We start from the raw sequence: 8,922 nt of genomic DNA, 5'->3' as shown, positions 1-8,922 counted from the left end.
ACGAAACAGGAACTGTGCTTCATTGGCTATTATAGTATTAAAAAGGCTATTTACATTTTCAGTTGCATGGGTTACCTCTGTAGAAGGAAATCTGTAAAAAATATACAATAAATCATAATGAGGAAATATTGTTGATAGACAAAAATGGTACACAAGGGTAGAATCAATAGAATTGTGCATCCAAAAATATTATGAACTACTTTTGCGGATTCCTGAATAGTATTTAAACGGTATAATTAAAAATACACCGATGTCTGCGAGAAGAGATGAATAAATAAACAATTTACGCGAACAGTGCCTCGACAGAATACATATTTGCGTTTAATTTAAAAGTATAAGTGTAAACGTTCAGTGACAAAACCAGCCCATGATTAAACACGGCAATAATAAGCCCACCCAACAATTCTTTCGGTGATACGGTTTTATTTTCGCCTTCCGTCCCTCGAATTTTTGCCGCACCATGAATGAATGACCCCCAATTGTTAACCCCCATCGAAAACCACCCTCCGTCCGTCACCCACCCCATCCGTTTGTGCGCTTTCGCCGACAGTCAGGCCGAATACTCCGACGCGGCAACGCAGCACCAACACTCTCATCTCTCTATCAGCCAGTCTGCGTTCGACCAGCAACTCCGCGCTCTGGCAAGGCTCGTACCGCAGCAGGATCAGAAAGAGCAGTTCTTCGGAGCATCCCGTAGCGTCGCGACGACCATAGACGCCGTTCCCACAGACGGCTATCGCGTGCGTCCTCGTGCGTAAAGTTTTGTTTACCGGAACAGTTGTAGTTATTGGATAATTTTTGGATTTTATTTACATGCTGATGGTTACCAGGAGATGTACCTGTAGGTAGTTTTCATTGAAGTAAACACATTGTTATTGTCTCATGATATTTGGACAATGTCCTGATTTCTTCGTCGGTGTTATATTTGACAAATATTTTTCTTAGTCCTGTGCTAAAGTTGAAAATTAACAATATATCGTAAGAATATATAAATTTGAATAAACTAAATTATTTCGGGTAATTAACGGGAGTTTTAGTTTTGTGACTATTTCAAACTCTTGCATTTTTTAGCTCAACATGAGATGAGACTAAATGAAATCACTTGTAGCTACATTTTGTTAATATGTTTGACTTCTTATATTTTAAAAAATATGGCACATATTTTTGTTGCTTTGTTTTATACTTGAAATAATTTTAATACATGACAACATTCATAAACGAAAGGGATATTTATATGGTTCATGTTTGTTTACATTATTCTTTTTCGATTATTTGTAGCTTGATCTATTTTGATTCTGTAAAATTGTTACCATTTTCTTAAATTTTGCTCATAGAAATATTATCTTCGATATATATTTAGTTACACGCACTTAGATGCTTATTCATCCAATAGTGTTTTTTTGTTATTTTACCCAAGAGGTTCCTTTTATAAAAATATAAATTTGTATATTTATCATTCTTGCATTATTTAAATTAAGTTTACTTTGATATTCTCAAGAAGATTTTTTATAAAATATTATTATGAAACATTCATTAAAAGTTCATTTTTCAGTTTCAGTTCATTCATTTTTTCAGTGTTTGATAGATAGATCCTAATCTTGTATGGTATTATAGTTGAAAACTAAAAATATGTGTTGACAGTTTCCTAATTATTTGAATAAATTAAATTATTTCGAGTAATTAACGGAAACTTTTATTGGTGAGCATTCCAACCTTTGAGTTACTTTGGGCTCACAATAAGATGAGATGTACCCCTGGGTAGTTATCATTAAAACACGTTGTTATTGTCTCACAATATTACGACAATGTTTTGATATTTTTTTCGCTGTTATGTTTTACAAATATTCTTTCCAAATCCCGAGTTACAATTGAAAATTGAAAACTAACATTATATGGTCTTAATATAAAATATATTATTTAAATACGACAGTTTCCGGAATATTTGATTAAATTAAATTATTTTGAGTAATTAACGACAACTTTTGTGTGTGAGCATTTCAATCTTTGAGTTTCTTTTGGCTCAATATTAGATGGTATGTAACAGTGGGTAGTTTTCATTAAAGTAAATACGTTGTTTTTGTCTCACAATATTTAGACACTGTTTAAATTTGTTTTTGTTTCACTGTTATGTTTTATAAATATTCTTTCCAAATTTTGTGTTACAATTGAAAACTAAAAATATATGGTCTTAAAATAAATACGGCAATATGACAACAGTTTCTTAAATATCTGAAAAAATTAAATTGGGTTTCTTTTGGCTCAAAGGAAGATGAGATGTATCTCTGCTCGGTTTTCATTAAAGTAAACACGTTGTTACTGACTTACGATATTTAGACAATGTTTTGATTGCTGTTTCCGGTGTTATATTTTACAAATATCTTCCCCAATTCTGTGTTAGTTGAAAATTAAAAATATATCATCTTAAGTTAAAACGTATATTATTTAAATCCGGAAATGTGACCACAATTTCCTGAAAATTTGAAAAAATTAAATTATTTCGGGCAATTAACGGGAACTTTGGGCATTTCAATCTTCAAGCATTTTTAAACTCAAAATAAAACGAGAGGGGTAAATAAAATTATCTGTAGCTCTATTTTGTTCATTTGTTTGACTGGCCCTCTGTACTACAATTTAATAAAAAATATGGAATATATCTATGTTGTTTTGTTGAAGTTCTAAAACAATCCCAGTACATGATGATATTTATATACGAAATAATAATGATTCATACTTGTTTACATCATACTTTTTGGAATATTATTTAGAATTTGATCTGTTTTGTTGACTGTATACAATTGTTAGTATTGTCTTCAATATTTCACATAAAATTTCATTTACGATGTATATTCAATTTCACGTATTTAGATGGTTATTTTTCCAACAATGTTTTCTACCCTTCATTTACCCAATATTAACTGATATATTTATCATTAAAAATTTCTATTGCTGTTTGTTTGAAAGTGATCACCATGCACTGAATGCCTAATTTAAAATATCTATAAAATAAATTTATATTTTGTATCTAAGATATTCCTGTGAATTTGATTTGAGAAGGTCTTCGTAAGCTCGTAGTTTTTATTTATTGTTATTCACTAGACACTATGCTGAAAAACTATCTTATGGATATTTAAGAGTTAGTTAATATTTGTGCGTTATCATATCATAACAGGGGAAGCGCTGTTTAGCTAGACCACATGTCATCCATTGAAAGGTAATGTTTAGTGAACACAAAAAGTGGGACTGGATATTGAGCCATTTCTCTGTATTTGTTTCTGTACGTACTCAATGTATAACCATTGTTTTCAATATTCGCTTCAAATATTATGCATGATAATATTGCATCTGATGCAATATAAAGAAATATTGCACTTATATATTTTATGTAAATTATATTTTTAATATCTACTTACAAATTATTATTTTTTTACTAATTACATCTTACATTAGATAAGATTGTAAGTATAATCTTAATTTACAAATTAATTTATTACTACTGGTCTGTTGTACATGCATTAATACACAAGCAAAACAAGTACGGGATTAGTACATCCAGTATGTATTTCCCAAATTAAAATAAAACTAAATTACTTAAGTTAAACTTTAGAATACACTGATACACTAAATTCTGAATTCACTTCGTGTATTTATTTGAATTCGAGGTTATCGTGCAGCTATTCGTTGTTTTTGTAGCGATAGTCATTGGTAATTAATCGTAGAATTTTGTTTTCGGTGCGTTGGATTACTTGTGATTGAAGTTTTAATAGAACCCCATATTTACATCCCATAAGTCCAAAATTGATTTATGATTGACTGATAAACCAATCTGTTTGATTCTATTTCAAGTTGAGAGTGTCTTTCAACTAACGCCTTAGCAGTTTGCTCATTTTGTAGATTAATACTAAATGCTATACCCGGTCAAACTTGTGCTTCGAATGCCTTTTCAACAACCGCTGTTATTCTGTGCACTTGGTCGATTGTTGAGTGGTGATTTCGAAATCCAAATTGGAAATCTTGTATTGCTATAATAGGTTTAATACGTTTTAATAACAGTTCTTTAATAATGTTGATAGCGCCGGTAGCAGCGAAATAGGCCTGTAAGATCCAACTTGTTCTACCGGTCTGTCAGATCTTTTAAGTATAATTATTCGTGTAACCTTAAGACATTCTGGATTATTGTTCAGTTTGAAAGAGGTACAGAATATATATGTCAACATGATTATTGCTTTTCGTAGCAGCTCTTTTAATAACCCAGGTGAAATAATATCAATTCATTGAGTTGTATCTACTGTACATTCTAAATCATTCGGTTGGTATGCTTGAGCTAAATGTTCTGCAATTATTGCAGCCTTTTCATCGTTGAGTAGAACACATTAATTTTGATCCTTTCTAATAGGCGCTACTCTAATAATTTGTCCTTTAAATATCCAAAATACATTCCATAGCGAGTAATCTTTGTCAGCATTCGGGTTAATTCAATTACATATTTTTAGAGGCAACTCTGGTTTAATCTTTTGATTTTCAAATATTTCTAGCTTTGTGCCATAATCTTATAGCTTTTCGTTATTCTATTATCAATTCCCTAATTTGAAGGGGATAATTTACTTCATATTGCAATTTTTCTTTTACTGTCGGGGTAGCTTCTTTTGCAGCAGACTGAATTTGTTCGATTATATTTCGAGTTTGCAGATGAAGATCATTTATACTTATGAGTATTACTTTGAAACTAATTTGTTCCTACTTATAAATTGCGATTAAAAATACCTATAACAATACTAATTATATAACAAATTATGAAGTTAGAAAGTTTACATTAAGTTCGTTTACATAATTTTATATTTCTTCGAGTACTTTAAAGTCTTTCTTTTTCTTCTTTATCAATTTCAGGTACCATTTATTGTCCACATGCCTGAAATCCCTAAAGTGGAAATGTTAAAATCGCTATTCCATGCGTGTGATATGCGTATTTTTTTAAGATACCTCTCAAACGTTAAAAGCAGCTTAACATAGCAATCGAGTAGCTTAAATATAACCCAAGCAATAATTTTCCACTGTAAATGTCCCCTTACCATGGTAACAAAAAGGTATGTACCTCGGACTTCATGTTGACCATTGTCCTAGCTGGTCAGACCAAGTCTAATAAGACATTTCTAATATTTACGGAGTATTGAGAGCACTGTTCCCCTTTAGTAAACTATCAATATCAATTAAAATCCTTGTATATCAGACTATGGAACGTTCTATTTTTCTATATGGTTTTCAATTCTAGTTGATTTCTTAAACCTGCTAAGATAAAATGTAACCGAAATATTCCAAAGAAACATGTTGATAATTCCCAATGCCCTATTATATGTCCAGAAAAGACCAAATATACCGAGAAATAAGGGTGCAATTAGAGTCTAAAATCTTAATCTCAATCATCAATCACTCAGTCATCGAAAAGTACATAAAAAGAACTTCCAGCACCAATAATATGTTAATTAGTTCCACTTCAACTTTGTAATCGTTGTCATATTGTGCAACAGTATATCAATTTACATTTAAGAAACATCTTCATACGATACTCGAGTCATCGGGTAAAGAAATAAAAGAAGAACTCTCTTGACCCATCCATGGAGTTTCTTACCATAGTCTCAGTTAGTATTAGTAAATTAAACATAGGAAGCTTGAACAAAAATACTAAAAAATAGGGATCAATTGAAGTTAGTACAGCAACAACACTTCAACAACTATTATACAAATACAAGTATTAACTTTCAAGATTATTTTCCATTGTTTCTTTTTCCTATCCACAATATGTCCTGGTCCTCTCATCAGATTCATCTGATAGCTCAAGATTATATATAGATAGAAATCTACGTGCAAATCCAAAAAATGAGTTTTGAAAAATATTTTGTATTTCTATATAGTAGAAAGTGGATTTTCAAGGATTTTCTGGTAGCTACCAGAAATTTTTCGCAAAAAAATATGATACACTATAAAGGAAATCCATAAGATGGCAAAGAAATATGTCTCCCGGATTTTTTCAACTTCTTCTTGATTTTGAAAACTAACTGACTATTAGAAGTCCTATAAATTATAATATCTATTTATTGGAAAACCTTTATAGTTGTTTTATTTTTGAAATTTATTTAATATATTTAAGGAAATATAACATCATAATTACTTCCATAACTTTTTAAAATGTTATATTAAATATTTTTCTATAAAAAAAATAATTACTTTCTTAAAGATATTTAAAAATTTGAAAGCAAATTTGCCCTAACGGGAAAAACAAAAGGTTCTTAGATAGGTAAAGAAAACATTTTTTTGGTAATAATTAAGAAGTCCTATGGGAAGCGAAACTTTGTTAAAAAAGTAACCCATAAAAAGGTCGTTCGGTTTTTTTTTCGTTAAAGGAGCAAAAAGTTCCTAAGAAACAGTATTTTGAACTTTGGTTAAAGTCGCTTTTATCGCGAAAGAAAAAACGCCATAAAAACGGGCCACGAATAGTCTGGATGATAATTTATAAGGAGGATAGTGTAGGTGCTGATGATTGATAATTTTTTTTGTTAGCTTTTAAATTAGGCAAAACAATATGACGTAATTTTACGTAAGCGTTATTGATTTTTTAATAAATGTCAATAAAATAGTGATTATGGTTTGTAATCGCTCAGCATTCGAATTTCGTAATTTTGCTTTTGTAACTTTTATTTTGTAAAATAATTCATAATAACCAGTTTATATATTTTGTTAACGCATTTTATTACTTAATTACTTATTACTTAAAAATATTAAATAAATAAAAAACATTAAATGTAACAGAAATTAATAATACAAAACAGTTAAAAAATACAATTAACAGTTTTTCGGTGTACTTTTTGATTCAATTACTTGTCAGTTATATATTATATTTTGTTTATATAATGATCTTTTTAAACATTTTGATCATGTAATAAATATTCTTGACTGATATTCTGTAAAATAAAATCAAACTAATTAAGTTATTTTAAGAGTTTAAATTAACATGTCTTAATTTAGATTACATTAATTATGAGAAATATATCCATATAAATGAGAAAAATCTTTTGCTGTTAGTAAGTTTTTTGAGTATTAGGTGTTCACATTTTTTAAACTTAAAAAATTGTTTATATATTAATTCATATTGAATTGTTTAGGTAAATTGGGTTTGATTTTCTTACACAGTATGAAGTGAGTGACGGTAAAAATATTATAACTTCTGACATTTTTATATATATTACAGTTATATAAAAAATTGTTTATATATTAATCCATATTGAATTATTTAGGTAAATTGGGTTTGATTTTCTTACACAGTTTGAAGTGAGTGACGGTAAAAATGCATTTTTATATATATATTACAGTTATATAAAAATTGTTTATATATTAATTCATATTGAATTGTTTAGGTAAATTGGGTTTGATTTTCTTACACAGTATGAAGTGAGTGACGGTAAAAATATTATAACTTCTGACATTTTTATATATATTACAGTTATATCAAAATACTCTTAACCGCAGTTGAAACTTTTAATCAATAAGAACTTTTGTTTTCAATTTAATGCTTGCTTTTTTTGTGCGGAATTCACAATCATGGTGAGTCTATTTAAACTCCCCGTTAGGGTCTTGTTATTTTTGTAGATTCACGTTCTAATATCTACTCTATGTGATTGTCTTTTTGACCATAGTCTATATGGTAAAATAAGATATCCAATTGAATATGTTATATAGGGACGCTCCAACCTTCTTACAGAATGTTGCATAACATATAAAGCATCGTAAATGCGTTTTAATATAATGGTATTTCTAGGGATATCTCGGAATTATATTATGAATAATATTAAGTATAAATATGAATAGTTAGTCATAATTCAATTTGAAGAAATAATGCAAAAATCCTATTTATTTTTCCAAATTGAATATATTTATTATACTTTAGTCCTCAATATCAACAGTTATTGAATTCCGTTTATGGAAATTTAAGTTATTCCAAAGAGTAAATATTAAAGAATAGTGGAGCTAATATTAGCAATATTTTGTAGTATTTAGTATGTATATTAGATTAATTTGAAAAGACTGGGCATGTGGTTTTCGGTAGCAATGGAATAAAAACACATTCAAGTGCTATTTTGGTTATAAATAGGTCTTGCAAATTTCTCAATGGCCCTTTTAATCAACATTTCAGAATCTAAGGAATAGTGTGAACTCGACTTTTCAACTTCGTAGTGAATGTGTTTACAGAAATTGGACAAAAAAGTGTTAATATTAGTTTTTAGAAATACAAACGGAGTTTTGGTGAAACACTAAGCTAGAAACGCAACAAATTCCTATCAATATATATGAATTTCTCGAATCAAATGGATAAAAGAATTACTGAAAAAGGTATAGATCTAGAAGAAATATATAGAATAGCAGAAAAGTTACACTCTCACGATGGTCCAAAAATAATCTAAAATGCGTCAAATAAAATTCTTGCGTATGACATAATATGAATTTGTTCTTTTGACAGGTGGACTTTGGACTGGAAATCATTACGTAGTTACTTAAAGCATTCCTTGACATACATACATAGTTTAGTGGAGTTTTTGCAAAAGTATCGTGTTTTAGCTCCTGTATCGCCAAAGGTTGAGTGAATTTGTTCAAAATTCTAGAGTCTTGAACTATTAGAACTGAAAAACCACCGGATGCTTCATATTTTAGGACATAAAGCTACTAAACGCAGATTGCAGTAGCTTAATTGTTTACCAGTCGTAGACAATTCGAATTTAAGGATAGCAAAATTCATTATTGCAAATTAGTTGAATAGAAAATAAATATAATCAAGTAAATTAAATGTTTTTTGGTTTAAATCTTACATGTTTTATAATTTATATAGAATACGTACCGTTATATTACCTATCTAACGCTTTACTCTAAAATCCAGCA

At 29.2% G+C, this 8,922-nt stretch overlaps 1 protein-coding gene across 1 annotated transcript in view; it reads left to right on the top strand.

The window, feature by feature from the left end:
• Window positions 1-587: 587 nt before the first annotated feature.
• Window positions 588-8,922, top strand: part of tei (irregular chiasm C-roughest protein teiresias) — a 979,218-nt gene continuing 970,883 nt past the window's right edge. Inside the window, exon 1 of the mRNA XM_076406653.1 lies at window positions 588-841. The gene's annotated coding sequence lies outside the window, so the exon portion shown is untranslated. The remainder of the gene's footprint in view (window positions 842-8,922) is intronic.

The sequence above is a fragment of the Rhynchophorus ferrugineus genome, unplaced genomic scaffold (assembly GCF_030347505.1).
Source record: "Rhynchophorus ferrugineus isolate W39M unplaced genomic scaffold, kcgeb_rfMv2 rfM6, whole genome shotgun sequence".
Taxonomy (NCBI): Eukaryota; Metazoa; Arthropoda; class Insecta; order Coleoptera; family Curculionidae; genus Rhynchophorus; species Rhynchophorus ferrugineus.
The sequence above is the reverse complement of the archived record's forward strand: the minus strand, read 5'-3'. Positions and strand labels throughout refer to the sequence as shown.